General features: G+C 45.3%; 1 protein-coding gene across 5 annotated transcripts in view; it reads left to right on the top strand.

Annotated features, from left to right (window-relative positions):
- The window catches only part of runx1t1 (RUNX1 partner transcriptional co-repressor 1), a 69,666-nt gene that overhangs the window by 2,357 nt on the left and 48,649 nt on the right, over positions 1–18,660 (top strand). The gene's annotated exons all lie outside the window — the stretch shown is intronic.

The following is an 18,660-nucleotide window of genomic DNA, read 5'->3' on the forward strand; positions in this document are numbered from 1 at the left end:
GGAGCAAAGGATACAGGATTGAAATGACAGGCTTGGGGGCTAAATTTAGTCCACTGGGAATCTTTTGCTCCAGCTGGGAAAAGAGCAGACGTGCGGGTTAGGGAGGGAAGCTGCTGTGGCACAATCTGCTGTCCACGGCAGACTATTCTCACCCCTTAGATTAGGGAGAAAGGAAAAACATCTACTGCAGAACCAAGAGAAAATCAGCTGTTAAAAATCAGCATTTAGGAACAAAAAAATACTTTTAGCATGTTTTAGTCTTATAGAGTTGTATTTTTAATGGCATTTACTCTCTTTTTGCTTCATTTCAGCTTGATTTTGTCAGTTTTCTAAACATAATCTGCCCTTCATTGGTTGCTTTCTCACCGAAAACGTCCATTATGGTGAAAGGGGCTTTACTCAGTGTGTGTGTGTGTGTTTTGAGATAAAGAGAGACAGGGAAAAAGGACTAAATGAAAGGCAAACACAGCTAGTGATGAGGAGGGAGGTAATGATAAGAGACTGTTTGCAGGTTATCATTGTTTTGTTTGTCTGCATGCACGTGTGTGTGCGTGTGTGTGTGTAAACAGGCTTACATTAACCGGGCTGTGGTCCGGGCTCTGCAGCATCAGCTATAGCACTTCCAGGGGCCATCTGCCCAGCCACCAGGCTGCCTCACACCTGTTCTCCCTCCCCCTCCCCCTCCTCCTCCCATCTCTGAGGCTGAGGGGTCAAACGCATCAGACCGCTGCTCTCTCTCTCACACACACACACACACACACACACACACGCACACACATGGATGGCCCTCGCTGCTCTGATGGCAGCCATTTCACTCCCACCTTTTCAGGGTACATGCACCTTGTTTGGTGGGTTGATGAAGTGACGTTGGGGAGGGTCATCACTCCCTCTCATTTCCATCAAACACTTGTATTTTTTCGGATATGTTTTATGTTGAGCAAATCACAGCTCCTTCCTACAAACGATGAGGTGGCATCATTGTTGGGGGGGGGGGGGGGGGGGGGGGCACACACATTTCCCCTTCAGCAGAGATTTACACAAGGAGGCTGCAGCGCTGTGATGTAATTACAAAAAGCCTTCTTTGAAGTGTGACATGCAGACGTTTGGGCGCCGTCCAGGTTTGCTGTAGAAGTGATGTTGACACAGTTAATCTTGACTTTCTGTCTCAGCTGGAAGACTTTCACTGCATCAAGCTTTGCTTCCCTTTAAGGGAGCTTCAACAGCCTAAAGACAAACAATCAGATCAGCAATTTTCAATTCTACTCAGCAGAACTGCAGAGATTCTTCATTTGGTCTGTAGAATTGGACTTTTTAAAAGAGAAACAGATCATTTCTCATACACAGTTAAGAGATCTTGTTTGAGTTTTTTGGAAGTTTCACAGAATGGCTGGAAAGTTATGTTGTTTTCCCAGGAAAGATAAAGATTTGTTGACATTATCACAATTATTTAACAGTTTTTCTATCTTTAAACCTCTTTATGGTTATTAAGTTTTGCAATAATTAAGACCGTCTTGTGTTTTCGATTTAGGCCGCCATGGAATCCGGGGTCCAAATGTCAGTTACTGAACCTGGATACTAAAACCAGTCTCCCGTGCAAAATGTATGGATCTGCTCTCATTATTCACAGCCGTCTGTTACCAAGTCCCAGGGTGAATTAGAGATGGGATCGCGGAGCGCACACGCGTACACACCCATGCGGCTGTAGATCGATGAGCCCATTGATGTTATCAACGAGAGGGCACCACTCTCACTGCTTATTGAATTTCATCTCTCGTAAAAGAGCAGCAGTGAAATAAAAAATAGAGCATTGCAGGCAGGTGTGTGGGGCAGTGTGTGCTAGCGAGAGACCTTTGTTTTAATAAGGTTGTAAGTTTTTGTAGGAGCTTATTTAACGTCAAAGTCAACAGTGAACGCCACAAACTGATTTTATTTGGTCTTATTTTTTTGTCCAATAACCACGAGGCTTAAAGGAGATGACACCAGAATAATGATCAAAAATGCACATGGGGTGTGTGTCGCATGTTCAAGAATGCGCTAAACGCAGGTTCTTGCTTTTAGCCCATGGTGTTCACACAACTCAGTCAATACCCGATACCAGCGCATGTACCTACGATTGGAAGAAACTTGGTGCAAAATTTTCAAGCGGTGCAAATCTCGTGGTTCTTGCTCCAGCTCTATTGTGAAAAATGGGAACATTATTAATTTCTCTTTCATGAGCAATTTTCAAACGGCTGGTGCGTTCGTGAATTAAAAATGTCACTGCCCCTACCTCACTTCCAACTCAGAGTCCCCGGTTTAACTTTGAGTGCACGGCCGTTGAACGTTTTGTACGTGGAGCCCGGAAAACTGTCCTAAAAACTTGTGCAGCGATGCGTAAACGGGGGAGTTTTGAACGGGAAAGTCCGATACGTGCATTTGCACGCGTTTGTATAGGCTTTTCATTAAAAAGATTAGTGTGAACGTAGCATTAGAAACCTTTTTTGCACCTCAGACATTTCAGGAGGACTGCAAAGTTTGGAGCTTAAAAGGAGCTGCTGGACCCATACGGACAGTATAAACATGTACTGTATACTGTCCTGCATTTAGTGATCACTCAATCCTCTGTATATACACTGGGATTGAGTTGCTAATTAACTTTACTTTCTCTGACTGTATCGCTTGCAAGCAGGCAGGCGGCCTCACACACACACACACACACACTTTTTAGTCTCCCTCTCTCTGTCTGTCCCCAAGCTCGCTCGCTCTCATCCTCTGTTTATTTTCCTGCCTCCATCTGGAGTTGGCTGATATTGTAATCGCCCTAATGCACATTGCCGTCCTCACACACACACACATGCACACCGGCACACTAACATGCATCCATACAATGTGCCATCCTGACAAGCCCCCCCCCCCCCCCCCCCCCCCCCCCCTCCTTTTCGTATTCAAGAAGATAAGCTTCTGGAAGTGTGTGTCTGTTTGTGTGTGTGTGTGTGAGCACACATGCAGGTGTTCATACAGTATGCCTCATGAATACAAAAGGACACACAAGTGTGTTTCTCCCTGCATTCTGCCAAAGGTAATGATATTGAATAGGCGCCTGGTTGTGATGTGGAGCGGCGATAATGCGCCCGAGTGAAGATGTTAGCCGTTATCGCTCACCTCCTCGATATTCACCTGTCACCCAATTTGCATTTAAAGATTAGACGTCGGGAAGGAGAGGAATTCGGGAACCGGGGGCGAACAGGGGAGTCTATTTGCGTGGCAGCATGAGTTTAAACATTTTCTTTTTCAGCTTTAGAAAAGAAAAGGATAAGATGTGTGTGGGTGTGTGTGTAATCTCTAATGTCTTTAGTTTTTAAGGAATCTGCAACTGCAGTAGAGGTTGAAGCAGAGGACACACAAACGCAGGTTGGATAGATAGAACCTTTTCGAATGAGGGCAATTAGGACCTTGAAAAATGGACATACCCATACTTGCCTGCTGCTACCACTCCACAAAACCCGATCTTAGAAGTTCCTTTTGTCTGGTTTGCACCTTAGAGGTGGAGGAGTGCGAAACAGAAAAGCAGAAGAACTGACAAAGGCAGACACAAAGAGAAAGCATGTTGAAGGAAGAAAGGAGATGGGGGGGGCTCACCTCCGTTCATCGTGCTTTAGCATTTTAATCACCGTGACTAAGGTTTCCCCATCAAAACATTTCAGAACATTTCTTGTTTATCTGTCTGTCTTTTTTAAATGGCAACCCTCTTCTCAGCCCACAAGCTTGAGCTCGCTCATTAATTTTGACATATGGGCACAGTAAAAAGGCTAGACCGTTGAAAAAAGGAGGGAATTTAAGATCCGCAGACAGGGATTGAGAGAAAAGGGAGAAGTGTGGATCAATAGTTGCAGACTGTGGACCCTCCGTTTTGTTTTTTTCCCCCCTCAGAGTATTGACAGTCTGTTACATCCAGGAGAAAAGAGGGAGTCTGTATTTGCTTGAAAGATGGGCACGCTCCTATTTGTGTCTTTCCCTAAAGGTGAACGTAAAAAGCAGTAGCTAACTCCAATTCAGTATCTGAATCCCAGCAGTCCTTTATTTACCATGAGCAGACACAATTAAATCATTGTTTCTTCCTCTAGTTAAAATCAAACCACCGCGGCGGAATAATGAGGTTCTTTCTTTTTCTGCTTGAATTTGACTTGCATGATGGTTATTGTAGGATAAGAGGGCTTCCAGCTGTAGTCACTTAGTGTCACAGACAAACAGAGGGACGGGACAATGGAATGACAGTCGCTCGCCCCCATCTGATTGTTTTGTTGTCAAACCGACAGCAGACGCCTCAAACGGTAAACGCCGAGCGTCAATTATTTCAAGAAAGGGCCATTTGAGAAATTGCTCCGAAGAATACGAGGTGGAGTGGGAGAGGGGACAGTGGGGGTTACATAAAGAAATCAAAGGAGGTGTCCCATTTTCTCAAAATGGGGCAGAGTAAAAGGCCCATTTTGTTTAACTTATAGTGCATTGTGTCTCAACATGGACCTCCTCTTTAAATCCATTTTTAGCTACCCCACTAGGTGTGAATTCACTTCCAACATAGTTTTTTTCTTTTTAATGCCAGTATGTTTTCCAAAGCAAATTAATATTGGACAGTTTTTTGGATGATTCATAAATATTATGTCTTTTGCGTTGAAATCACAGAAGAAACTTGCTGCAGTTCAGTAAAAAATGTGTGATTGAAAGAATTTAAAGTCTCACTCTGATGAAAATTGCGTTTTTGGTGGTTTTAACATGTTTATGCGGCATGAAAGACAGACATTAGGACAGACAAAAAAGCTTAAAATTGCATCTCTGAGTATTTTTTTTTTTCCCCTGCTCCGCTTCATTTTGACGCATCTACCTAATTTTGGCTAAAAACGGCATAATCCTAATTAAAAGACCACTGGGGAACGCTTAGATTAAATGAGAACATGCACATTTATGAACAAATGCACATAAAGCCATGTAACATTTATGTTTGACAGATTTTGAAATGCAACTGTCATCTGATACACTTTCTTGACCCCGTTTGCTCCTATGGATTGAAAGTTCCCGATTCAAACCATGTGCTCCGCACTCCAACCACATGGCCAACTCAGCTGAGCATTAGCAGCCTTCAAAAAAACAGCCCATGAATCATGTCCGTACACATGGGTCTGTAGAGCAGTGGTCCTTGACGTTCATTGTCATGCTGGCCTTCACAACGTCGGATCGGCGTGGACGAGATCCAGCCGGGTCCTCTGAAGTTTTATTGCTTCTGCAGCCGTGTTTGTCTTCTCAGACCAATGAAGCCATTTGCGGAAGAATCTGACTTTTTTCCAAAAGTTAAACGGCTCCAGATTGCGGCGTCGGTCTTTAGTCCTGCTGCCGCCGAGAGCCAGCACCTCCAGGTGGGTGAGAGGGGCTCTCACGGAGTACTGAAAATCCTTGTGAGGTAGAACATAAATCCATCTTCCGCTGTATGGTCCGAATTTTGTTTGCAGATGTTTCGAGACGTTTGGCTCAAGAGATAGTAATTTCTTGCACATCTGCCTTTCCCTCCACCCCTTTTGCCTCTTTATCAACATCTGGTTTTCAGTGCAACAAGGAAACAAGTATCCTTTATACGCCAAGGCTTCCCAGTTCCCCCTCTGCTTGTGCTATTAGCTTAACCTCAACTACTGCACTGTATGCACACGGCCACATATGCTACCCATTAAGAAGTCATACCATTCAGAAAATGCAATAACTTTCTGTAAGAGGCAAAGATAAACCTTTTTTCTTTGGTTCTCTTTACACTTTTTCCATATCTGCAAAGAGTTTGAGGCTCTATGCCTCCCTTAAGAGTGAACAAATTGCTGCCTTCATGTTAGTCTGAGGGCACTTTAGTCAGAGGAAGCTTCTTCAGCATTTAAAGGACAACTTAGGCAGAAGATGGTACTGAGATCCACACTTCATCTCGGGAGGAATTTGATTCTCATCAAACATTTGCTGCACGCGTTCGCTGCACAAAGAGACTCCTAATTTGCCATTTCCTTTTTGGCAGTATTAAATTGTGCACAAAATAATTCCCAGCTGTGTGGGGGCTCGTGTGTTGGGGTGAAACTCCAGCGTCAGTGTTTGCAAATGCAATCATCTCGCACAAAACGCCCTCTCTGCGACTCGTATGGCAGTTGTGCAGATTGGTCTCTTTCTCTCGTGCTCACAAACAAAGCTTGGCAGCTCGGCGCCATATGGCAGCCTTGTCAACCTAGAAGGAAAGCGTGCCAAGGATGCTTCCAGTGTGTCGTGCAAGGAAGCGTTTGATGCCTGGCGTCTGGTTGGACGAACAGTGTTTCAAAAAAACGAGGCGCCCACGGGTCGGTGTGACATCTTCTGCAGCTGATTATTGAAGGGCTGGAACCAGAGCTGAGCTTTTCCTTGCACCGGCGCCGCTGCTCCCACCACACTGAGTGCCAGGGATCAACTCAGGCCAGTGTATTTAAATGACACCATGTCTTTGTGCAGCTTTATTTACAAATCTATGAGTTACTGGATGGAATTCAGAAGGGTTGTAAGCATGTTAAAAAGTTGGTGCTTCAAGATTCCAAAGTATTACAGAGACATAATTTGTTAAAGTCCCTCTCCGATCATCTTTTCATGTATTTTAAAATCAATCCCAGTGGTGTTTTTGTCCTGATTGTGTCGTTGTGTAGGACATCGTTTCTGCAGTTCGGCATGAGTTCATTAGAAATTCACCTCTGAGTTGTTGGCAGAACTGGTGGAGTGGAGTTAACACACCTCCATTTCCCATCACCCATCTGTGTACAACCTCTCCCGCTAGCTTACAGCCCCTCACACCTCCCACCTAACCTTACCGGTGAATCAAAAATGGCGAGCGATATTGGGGCTATCCAGCCGTACAGTTTTGAGCCTGATTCCAACTCAGACGAGGAAAACAAAGACGTATATGGATCTAGTGGTCTATTAGACCTGTTTGTAGTGCATACCTCCCTCCATCAGGCTTTTTCCAACTGTTTACCTGTTATTAACCAGCTCCAACTTTTTTCTTGCCTGCTCCTGTTTTATAAGAATTTGAATAAAGAAATACTCAGAAACACAGGCTTAATCTTAGATGTCTCTATAAATGTATTTCATCAGGGATCAAATACTACAAGAACATGTTAAAAAAAAGTGGGAGAAAAATCATTTTCTTTGGAGTGGATCTTTAAAGCTTCAAAATTAGAAATGCTGATTTAAGATGCGCTGCTCTCGATTTTAACTTAAGGTGGCAATGTTGGTAAATTGTGATCACCATTAATTGAAAGTAAAAAAGTTGTATTACCAAAATAATAAGCAAAAAAATAACATTTACTTGGTCATTAAAAGCTTTTTTAAGTATGGGAGAGATGGGATGGAGAGTTTCTGCTGCAACATGAGGACAGCAGAGGAGACATTTATTTATTCATGGATACTTCATCTATCAAAAAAGAAATCCAATTATAAAATACTTAAAAAAGTACATTACAATGTTTATCCTATTTACTTACTTACTTTAGGCCATGTCAAAGGGGCCTTACTGTTTTAACATCAATGCTGACACAAAAACGGATGATGGACTGAAAACAAAGACATGTACGTCTCGAGGCTACCTGTTTAAAATTCTACATTTTTGACAGAATTTTTTTTTCCACTGTGGCTATAAGAGCTGGGTTGAGAGGGGGTTTATTTAGAGCATCAAAATAGCTAGTAGCAGCACTATTTAGGCAACTATGTTCAATCGGTCTTGCTTACATAACACAACACAGCCTTGAAGAGCTGTCAACTGCATGTTAGAGCCACAGCGTGCAACACTGTTGCCACTTCCCCAAAGTGTCTGCTTCTGCAAATATTTTTTTTTTTTTTTTATCAGAACGCAACATTTCTACAACCCGGCTTGCTATATTTAGCTAAAAAAAAACGGCGCTTCTATGCCATTTTGCCCGAGGCTGCAAGATGCAGTGATACAAAAACATGTAGCGACTCATGACAGATGCCCTGAACCGCTAAAGAGACTAATGCATTAGTGGTGCAGCGCCCCGGGCATCGCCCCGTAGCCCAACAACAAACCCAGTCACTCGCTGATTGAGGGAGGAGGACACATGTATCTCTGGGATTTCCCATTCATTCACCATTTCAACACGCGGTCGTTTATTAAGCTTATAAACAGTTTTTTTCACTAAACGTTTAAAAAGGCTGTAATCATATGAGACATTCTTGTCAACTGAAAGAGTTTTTTCAGCGTCCGATCCAGCATGATGGTGTGTTTTGGCCCCTTCATGGACCTCTGTTTGGCTGAACATGTGTGGGTTATTAGTGTTGGGTGGCGTCTTCATGGGGAATTGATCGCTGAGGATTAGATTGTGATTAACACAGGGGACTTGGGGAGCAGACGGGGAGATTAAAAGAGAGAGAAAAAAGGTTACAAGGGTATCAAAGACAAATGGAAGATGGAGGCATGGGAAAAAAAATCAATCAGGGAATGAATGTGAAATTCTGGTCAAGTCTCAGGGACTAAACATGAACTTTTTGTTATAGAAGTTTTCAATAGTTCCCCTTTTTTATGTAAACCAAACCTATTTCCTTATAAATTGGGGTGTGTTTGAAGTTGGAAGTGATCCAGTGAATCAATAGACTCTGATTCTAATTATTACCCAGTGAAAGTGAGGTATGAGTGTTTGTGGCCCTGATGTCAGCCCGTTAGCTTTTGCCAACTGGAGGAACCCGACCCCAAAAATAGAGAAAAGGGAGAAAAAGAGAAAAGCTCTGAAGTGAACTGGAGGTGACCTGATGCCAGAAGCCGCAGATTCTGGCAGCCAAGCTGGAAGGATGGAGATTTGAGACAGACAACCGAGGCGGGGAGGGAGAAATATCTCATTTACGTTGAAAGAAACTCGTGAGTTGCTAATTGCAGGGCTCTGAGAAAAGCTCGAGCTCTCAGAGATCCAGCCTGTAAACAATTTCTGGGCAGAAAGCGTTTAGCGTGGCCGGAAAAATTACATGCAACAGCTCTACCTATATTTAACCAGCTTTTGTCAAAAGGTTCATTATTACAAATCATTAAACAAAGATTAGTAGTACAAAATTGTTTTTTCTTAAACAATAAATCCATCAAAGATAATGCTTTTTATTTTATTTTGCCTTCCTCTAACCTATCTAAAATCTTCGTGTACTTTATTCGTCCAAAAACAAGTAACTGACTGACCTCAGTTATAAAAAATAAAAAAGCAACTGACTTGTAAAAAATCTATTCAACAGTTTTTTGAAGTATTTTATAAACCAATTGATAAAAAAGGTTAACACAGTTGACTTTTACACAGCATATTTGCACAGATCTAGTATGTTACTGTAAGTGTTGGCGTGTTAGAAGAGAAAGTTTAAGTTGCTTCTATTGAGAATATTTCTTGTGCTCCTCTCCTGACTGTTGCTGCAAAGAACCTCATGATCATCTTAAAACTAGAATGTAAAGGATGCAATTGTGACGAGAAGCTAAGGTGGGGTGCCTAGTTTCAAAGCGGTGACTTGTCTGACAAATGTCTGTTTAGCTGTACTTGCTTATCAAAAATTTGGATTAACGACACACTCCAAAGAAAATCCTGGTTTTGTTTTTTTTTAACATGTTCTTATAGCATTTCTCTCACAACATGTATAAAGAAAAGTAAGCTTAAAATTGTATCTGTTAGTATTTCTTTATCCAAATTGTTGTGAATCAGGAGCAGATGAAAAATATAACGTTGGAAAAACCTTGTGGTTTGTGACGTAGAAGCTACTATGGCAGGCTACAACTTCCCTGCTCTGCTCCATTCTGATACATCCGCTTGCAGACGAATAGATCCATGTACGTCTTTGTTTTCCTCGTCTGAGCTGGAATCTGAATTTAAACTGAACAGCTGGATAGCTGCCGGTCAGTTTTGTTGTTAGTTTGGAGGTGTGAGGGGCTGTAAAAGAGTCTACACAGGTGGATGACGGGAAGTAGGGGCAGGCTTACTCTGTGTCAACACTGTCCTTTAATCATAATCAAAAGGCCATTGGGAACGCTTTGAAAATAGTTGGGGGAAAAATCGGAGTGGGTCTTTAAAAAGCGTAGAATTGGTGTTTTATTTTGATGTTTTATTTTACTTTATCTTGATTTTATTTTAAATTGAGTGGATTCTGTCAGTCTTCTGGAAGATTTCCTGTTTGTATCAAGTTTCAACCGCAGCTCTGCAGCAAAGACATTTGTAGAGTTTTGGTTTTAGGTTTTTTCTGTCTGCTGTGACCACCCTCCTTCACCACTTATGTGAGATCCACTGCCTCCATGACCAAACTCTGTTCCAAGTGTTCAATCTTTAAGGCAGAATATCCATGAATTCCATCGACGTTCTTTAAAAATTATCTTCACAATTTAAAGAACATGCATCATCTTCTCCAATGGACAAATCCATGTGTACAATATCATGTACATGCTCGTATGTTTGCCCACGCCCTGCCTTTGATGCCATCTCTGTTCTTGTTGGCATGGAAACAGCAGGCCTGATAGTGTGTGAGTTTAACCGGAGGCACTCAAAATAGAGCCAGGAGCAGGTCTGGTCTGAGGGAAACAGGAGTGGTTTCTTGCTCTCACAGTTTGCCTCCTTGGCTAACTAACTCACTGTTCGATGCTCCGGGCAGTTTCTGAGGAAGCCAGATAGGACGGTCAACTTACCCGGGGCAAGAGGCAGGACAAAAAGGGTCAAAACCAAGGACACTGGTGTCACGGTCAATTTGACTTTTGGCCCCTCTTCCCTCCTCTGTGACTGCACCCTGCGTATCACTTCCATCCCCATGATCTTTATTTTTCTTCATTACCCATAAGCCATTGGGAATCAAATGGCAGAGGAGGTAGAGGAATTCTAGAGATCCCAGTTGTTTATGTTAGTGTATCTCCCTGCAGTGTAATTGACAGCGTTTTGCCGAAATAGCTCTTCTCCACGCAAGTAAACATCATATATGTTGCACAAGACCTGACCCTTATCCTCTGATTGTCCCCGCCCTCTTCTCCCCTGCTGACTGGGTTCCCATCCTCTCCCATCCCATCCTTTCCCCCTCCCTCCTCTTTGGTTCCTTCTGGTTCCCCTTCTGGTTCCTGGCGTGCGGGGCTATCTCTGGATGGCCATCGGTTCCTCTCATTCTACAGGCCCATTGTGTCCTAAGTTGGGCTGGGTCCTGAGCCCGGAGGCGGGGAGGAAAGCCGGGAACGGGCTGGTTCCTGTTGCTGTGCTAGTTAAAGGAACTGCGGCACCACTTCCATTAGTCCTGCATTAGACTTATCCCAGGGATATTCTCGTGGAAAGTTGCTTTCCCTGGTTTTGAGGTTTTGATGATGGGAGCTGGGTAGAGTAATTGGATGCATCGGTTGGTAAAATTACTTAATAAGGCAGTTTGTTCCCAAACTGCTGCAGAAAAAAAATGACAAGTTTTTAAAATGCAGAAAGCAAGGGAATGATAGAGTTCTGCATTTTGTTTGAGAAAAACAGACATAATCATGGGTGAGAAGATGTTGCATAGTAGCTAGTCACTCAGTGGCAACATCCAGCTTTCATAAACACAATTGTCTCATTCAACAATAGCGTGAAGCGAAGTGAAGTGATTTCAATATAGATGATCACTTCTCGGATGAAAACCTGAACAAAATGCTTGACGCCACTTCATGCACGACCGTCATCTTCACCCCACCAGCGTCGTGCTCTGCCCACTGCAGGGTGCTACTCTGGTGTCTGCCATTGCTTCATTGTGACTGCCAAGCCAGATTGTCACTGTGATTCACCAAAAAAAGAGGAGTGTTAGGGGGGAGAAAAAGAGTTGGCACAAGTACAGATGTATCACTAGCGCCACCTACTGACACAGAGAAAGCTGAGGATCTTTCTCCGGAGATGCCCAGACAAACTCCAACTGTTCTGCTGCACGCTTTCCTCTTTGTCATCCGTTCCTTTTCTCTCTCCTGACGTCTGAATTACTCCTTGGTGTTTTCGGCATCCTGGCTCTCTCCTCATATTTTTTTGTTTAGTTTTGTTTTTTTGGTCTACCTGTCACCACTTCTCTTGCTAATGTCAGATTTGGTATCTTGTGCACAGTTCTGACAAATCAGGCACTCCATTCATTTCCTGTCATCCACGTTTCGGGGAGCTGTGAACGTCTGCACCCCTCGCACCTATCCCCTGTCTCTTGCTTACTTTGTCATCACAAAGCCCATCTGATTAGGTCTGGGCCAAGTCGGTCAGCGCTGCGTACGTAGATGACGACTGGTGCGAGGTTTTATGATGAAACAGGGTTGTGGCCATTTGCTACTACTGTTGTTGATCTTTGGGATCCAATTGTAGTTGTGCACTCCATGAGATAAAGTTTCTTTTCTTCATCATTTTTACTATGTGTGTGTTTTATAGCAACTTCCTGGTAAAGTGACATCATGCAAGGAAAGGAAAACCATTCGAACGCAGCAACTTCTATGACAGTTAGGCATTTCTTTGGAAGCTGGGAATGGAGGAACTTAACAACCGATGCACGCTCTCTCTGTCTCACACACGCATGCACACACCAAAGGCACATGCATGCACCCAGAGGAGAAAAGAAGTCATTTGTTCTACCTCATTAGCATGTATTGTTGCGAGCGGGCGTAGCATGCTGAAAGGTGAAATGAGTCCACCATGAATAGAACACCAGTCGGCAGAAAGCGGGAGAGGAAAAGCAGGGGGGTGGAGGGAGGGAAAGTGTCCAGATGGCTGGGGACCATCAGCACACGCAGGGAGTGTCTTGCTAGCCTTTTTTTTTTTTTTTCTCAAACTCTGCCTATTGCCCCTTTTCAGCAACACTCACTTTCACTCCCCATATTTTTCTGCAGATTTTTGGCTTTTTTTCTTTTCCAATCAACTCATTAAAGTTAGAGATTTTACTCCTGATCATTGTTTACATGGAACCATTTCTGCACGGTCACAGACACGTATCATTAAGATGCTGTAGTGGAACCCAGTGGAGTCTCTTAAGCCATCTTGCTGCTATTGCAGGTTTTTGGGACCCCAGCATACATATACTGTATTTTTGAATTGATGTCATAAATAGGCCACACCAAAATATAAGGTGCATTAGGCGAGACAAAAGTGTCTTGAACTTGTCACATGCTACACGTTAGCAACTTTAAAAAAACACAATCCGGCACTGCTACGTTAGCTCATTCACAATGACACCCAACCAAACATTTTGAAAGAGCTCCAACTCCATTCCTCTCAAAATTGCTTCGAAATCGTTAAGTCCATCCACAATGAATCCATAAATAATCTATAAATAAGGTGCACTGTCCTTTTTTTGAACAAAATAGTAGCTTTTAAGTGTCCCTTATAGTGTAGAAAATAGTATAATTAACTTCTATGAACAGCTGAAGCTCGTTGGAGAACACTACCCGCCTGACACTTTTTGGATTGCCTTCACAACCTCCACCCCTTCTTTTCTGTTCCATGAATGGAGTACGCCGTTTGAAATGCAATCCTCAGACTGTTTCTGGGGAGTTGCATCAGGTTGCACTGAAGCTGAGGCCATCGTCAGATGGTCACAGGAAGGAAGAGCACTGAGGTTTGCCCTGATGTTCCCTTTTCTCAGTGTAATGTGGCGCTGCCACAATATCTTCTCATGTCTCTTCCCGTCTGTGCGTCTGCACATTGAGTGCTTCTTTCTGGCTAATGTCTTCACTTAATTCTGCTCTACATTCTGGGTTTTTTTCTCCTCATCCTTTTGCCTTTTAGTCTGTGTTTCTCACAGACTATTTTCTTTCCAGCCTGTTTGGTAGCGGCTCACTAATGGTCTCCACTGGAGTGTGAACCCAAAATCATAGACATGCAAAGGTTATTGTGCGGGAGGGCAGAGAAAAGGGTGCAGACTCGTCTAGGTTTGTGGCTATGGTTTTTAAGCTTCGATGCTATTTTAAAGAAGACACACAGAGCGGTCAGTGGTTGTTTGGTGTGTGTGTTAGGGAGACGGGGGGGAACATTTAGTGTTAGTGTGTGTGTTTTTCATTCCACTGCCCATGCTGCTCAAGTGCACCTCCCTGACCGAGTCAAGTCTTCCATCCAAAAAGTCACTCTCATTCTTCTCCATCACCCACACTCAGGATAATACACTCATGACAGCTTCATCTTGCACAAAGCAACCCACTGTCACGGCACTGAGGTCCATTCTCTAATAAAACGCTGTTTTCTCAGCAGCGTTGTGTGGTCATTCTGTGAATTATGTGAAGAGGGCTTTTTTATTTGTCCAATTTCAATTTGAGCACATATGCTAACCAATGCTTTGAGAGGGGGTGTTATAGTGCCAGTGGAGAGGGGTGGGGGTGTTTGTGGGTCATAAACAGAAAGGGATTGTGTCATGAATCTCGGAGAGTGGCGAACCCAGGCGCTGGAACCCAGAAATACAAAAGGTAAGTGGCGGGTAAGAAATGATTTATTTCTTTCCAGGAACTTTTGAATTCTGTGGTGGCGGAGGTCTGAACAGGACAGAGGCTTGTGGCGTGGCTGGAGCGTTTGGCTGTGGCGTGGCTGGAGCGCTTGGCTGTGGCGTGGCTGGAGCGCTTGGCTGTGGCGTGGCTGGAGCGCTTGGCTGTGGCGTGGCTGGAGCGCTTGGCTGTGGCGTGGCTGGAGCGCTTGGCTGTGGCGTGGCTGGAGGTGTTAGGCGCGGTCAGCATAAGCCAAGAGATCTTCTACTTCTCAGAGAGCTTGATGGATGATCCAACTGGCGTCACTCGTGGGATGATTCTCCTGAGGTTAGACAGCAGAATTAATACAAGGCAGACTTGACTTGACTTTAACATGAACATGAATAAGACTAGACCAGGCATAGTCACCATAAGGGGTAACGAACTGGCGTTGAATGATTGAGTTGAGTCTCCTTAAGAGCAGAGGAGGTTGATGAGCTGAGTGACGACAGCTGGTGAAATCAGGAGCAGAGTGGAGAGGAGCTGGAGGGGGAGATCTGACAGATGCCTCATGACAGTACCCCCCCCTCAACGACCGCCTCCAGGCGGTCCAGGACACCGATCCGGGTGGGCACGATAAAAATCCTCAATGAGGGTACGGTCCAGTATAAGGGAACGGGAGACCCAGGAGCGTTCCTCCGGACCGTAACCCTCCCAATCCACCAGGAACTGGTGGCCACGACCCCGGCGTCGGACGTCCAAAACCCTGCTGGCCGTGTAGGCGGGAGCCCCGTCGATGACCCGGGCGGGCGGAGGGGAAGCGGAAGGCGGGCAAAGCGCGCTGTCCAAAACAGGCTTGATCTGTGACACGTGGAATGATGGATGAACCTTGAGGGCCGCAGGAAGCTGAAGACGGACACAGGAGGGATTAATGACTTTTTCAATAGTGTAAGGTCCAATGTAACGGGGGGCGAGCTTGCGTGACGTGGCCTGGATAGGAATGTTCCGCGAGGACAACCAAACCCTCTGACCTGGCTGATAGGTGGGTCCCACCACCCTGCGACGGTTGGCAGAACGGCAGTTGCTCTCCCTGGTGCGCAGGAGTGCAGCCCTGGTTTGATGCCAAATGGTCTGGCACCTGCGCAGATGGTCCTGAACCGAGGGTACTGCCAAGTCCAGTTCTTGTGAGGGGAACAGTGGTGGTGGGTACCCGAGGGCGGCCTCAAACGGAGACAGACCTGTAGCAGAAGAGGGATGCGTATTGTGTGCATACTCGACCCACACCAGATACTTGGACCAGTCCGTGGAATTCCTATCCGCCAGGCAACGGAGAGAAGTCTCCAGCTCTTGGTTGACCCGCTCCGCTTGACCATTTGACTGAGGGTGGTACCCAGAGGTGAGGCTGACCGTGGCACCCAAGGCTGAACAGAAGGTCTTCCAGACTTGTGACACAAATTGGGGCCCACGGTCTGATACTATGTCAGCTGGGATGCCGTGGTGACGAAAAACATTGTGGACCAGGACATCGGCGGTCTCAGAGGCAGTGGGCAACCGTGGTAGAGGGATGAAATGAACAAACTTGGAGAATCTGTCAATAACGGTGAGTATGACGGAGTTACCCTGGGAGAGAGGCAGACCGGTAACGAAGTCCACAGCAATATGGGACCAAGGGCGGCTGGGAGTTGACAGAGGATGGAGCAGTCCAGAAGGCGGAGAATTGGATGATTTGGAGCGAGCGCAGGTGGGACAGGCGGCTACATACTCCTTGACATCCTTGCCCATGGCCGGCCAGAAGAAACGTCTGCGGAGAAGACTGAGGGTTCTGGCTATGCCACCGTGACAGGCGATGCGTGAGGCGTGTGCCCAGGTTATGGCTTCAGATCTTAGAGAAAGAGGGACATACAGGGTACCATTGGGAGGATCAGGGTGGTCGGGTTCCTCACCTTGGGCCTGCATCACCTTGGTCTCGATGTCCCAAGTGAGATTACCAATAATGCAGGAGTCTGGGATGATGTTGGTCGAGTTGGTGTCTAGATTGTCAGAAGCGCAGTATTTCCGGGATAGGGCGTCAGGTTTGGCGTTGCGACTGCCTGGCCTGTAGGTTATGGAAAAATTGAAACGGTCGAAGAATAGACACCAGCGTGCTTGGCGTGAGTTGAGCCTTTTTGCGGAACGAAGGTATGCAAGATTTTTGTGGTCTGTCCAGACGATGAAGGGTTGAACCGCTCCCTCCAGCCAGTGACGCCACTCTTCTATAGCCAATTTAATTGCAAGAAGTTCTCGATTCCCCACATCGTAATTCCGCTCGGCAGATGAGAGTTTTTTTGAAAAGAATGCACAAGGCTTGAGCTTGCCAGACTTCTCTTCTCGTTGAGAGAGAACGGCCCCAACACCAGTGTCTGAAGCATCAACCTCGACCACAAATTGTCTCATAGGATCAGGTTGGATAAGAATGGGAGCTGTCACGAAGAGCCTTTTGAGGGAGTCGAAGGCTTTTTGGGCTGTGGTGTTCCATTGGTAGGACCTAGTGGTGGATGTAAGCTGGGTGAGTGGCGCAGCGATAGCACTATAGTTCCTAATAAAACGACGGTAAAAGTTAGCGAAACCAAGAAACTGTTGCAACTTTTTACGGGAAGTAGGAGGTTCCCACTGAGAGACGGCCTCGATCTTGGCAGGATCGGGACGTATGCAACCAGCCTCAAAAATATAACCGAGAAAAGGGATAATAGAAGTGTGAAATTGACACTTCTCGGCTTTGACAAACAGCTGATTCTCGGACAAACGTTGAAGCACCTGACGAACCTGATTTTGATGTTGAATGGGGTCTCTGGAATAAATGAGAATATCGTCGAGGTACACAAATACGAAACGGTTGATGAAGTCTCTAAGGACGTCGTTGACCAGACGCTGAAAAACAGCGGGGGCGTTAGTAAGACCAAATGGCATGACCAAGTATTCATAGTGACCGAGGGGAGTTTTGAACGCGGTCTTCCATTCATCTCCTTCCTTGACCCGAACAAGATGGTAAGCATTACGTAGGTCAAGTTTGGAGAATATGCGAGCTTCCTGAATGGAGTCAAAAACGGAGGTAATGAGCGGAAGAGAGTATTTGTCTTTAATTGTTATTTGGTTGAGTTCGCGGTAGTCAATGCAGGGTCTCAGGGTTTTGTCTTTCTTTTGGACAAAGAAAAAACCGGCGCCAGCCGGAGAAGACGAGGGGCGAATGTGTCCCGAAGAAAGTGCTTCATGGATGTAACTCTCCATAGCTACTTTCTCGGGACCGGAGAGGTTGAATAACCTTCCCTTAGGAAGAGAAGCTCCATCCAATAGGTTGATGGAACAATCATACGGCCTGTGGGGAGGCAGCGAGCTGGCTTTAGATTTACTAAAGACAGAGCGTAAATCATGGTAGCATTCAGGGACGTTAGAAAGGTCGATAATTTCAGGAGTGTTGGAGGTGAATACTTTAACGGACGGAACGGCTGACTGTAAGCAGTTAGCAAGGCAAAATTCACTCCAATTAGTGAGGCGATGCCGAACCCAGTCAAACTGCGGGTTGTGGCGCTGTAACCAGGAAAACCCCAACACTATTGGATTCTGCGGAGAGTGGGTGACAAAAAAACGGGTGAATTCTCGGTGATTGCCGGAAGAAATTAGCAGAACAGGTTCAGTACAATGCGTGATAATGGACAGATGTTGACCCCCTAACCCAGCAGTTTTAATCGGGGCTTGGAGTTTTTCGGTGGGTAGAGACAGACTGGAGATAATGCTATGGTCAATGAAGCTCTGTTCGGCTCCAGAGTCGATTAGGGCTTGTAGTTCAATGATTTTGGATGCATGGCTAAGCTTGACAGGAATGAAGAGAAAGTTTTTTGAAGTGGAGTCACCCGCCCGCGGCCTGTCTTCTAGCGGGGAAGTTTTGGAGTTTGGACGTAAATTGCATTGATTTACTAGGTGACCTGATTCTCCACAGTAAAAGCACGCACCTTCAACCTGACGTCTCTGCCGTTCATCCGCAGAGAGTTTGGAGTGCCCGATCTGCATGGGTTCGTCCGGACGACTGTAAGAGAGCTCAGGTGATGAGATAGAAAAATGATGCTGTGCCGTACCTTGAGATGTCTTAACAGGGTTTTTGCAAGGCTGAGAAGTCCTTTCCTGTTGTCGCTCCCTAAGACGGGTGTCAGAACGGAGAGCTGCGGTGACGAGCTCCTCAAACGTGCGAGTCTCTGGTTGGGTACATAGGTGGT

This window comes from Oryzias latipes, chromosome 11, assembly GCF_053564925.1.
Source record: "Oryzias latipes strain Hd-rR chromosome 11, Olatipes_Hd-rR_3.1".
NCBI classification, from domain to species: Eukaryota; Metazoa; Chordata; class Actinopteri; order Beloniformes; family Adrianichthyidae; genus Oryzias; species Oryzias latipes.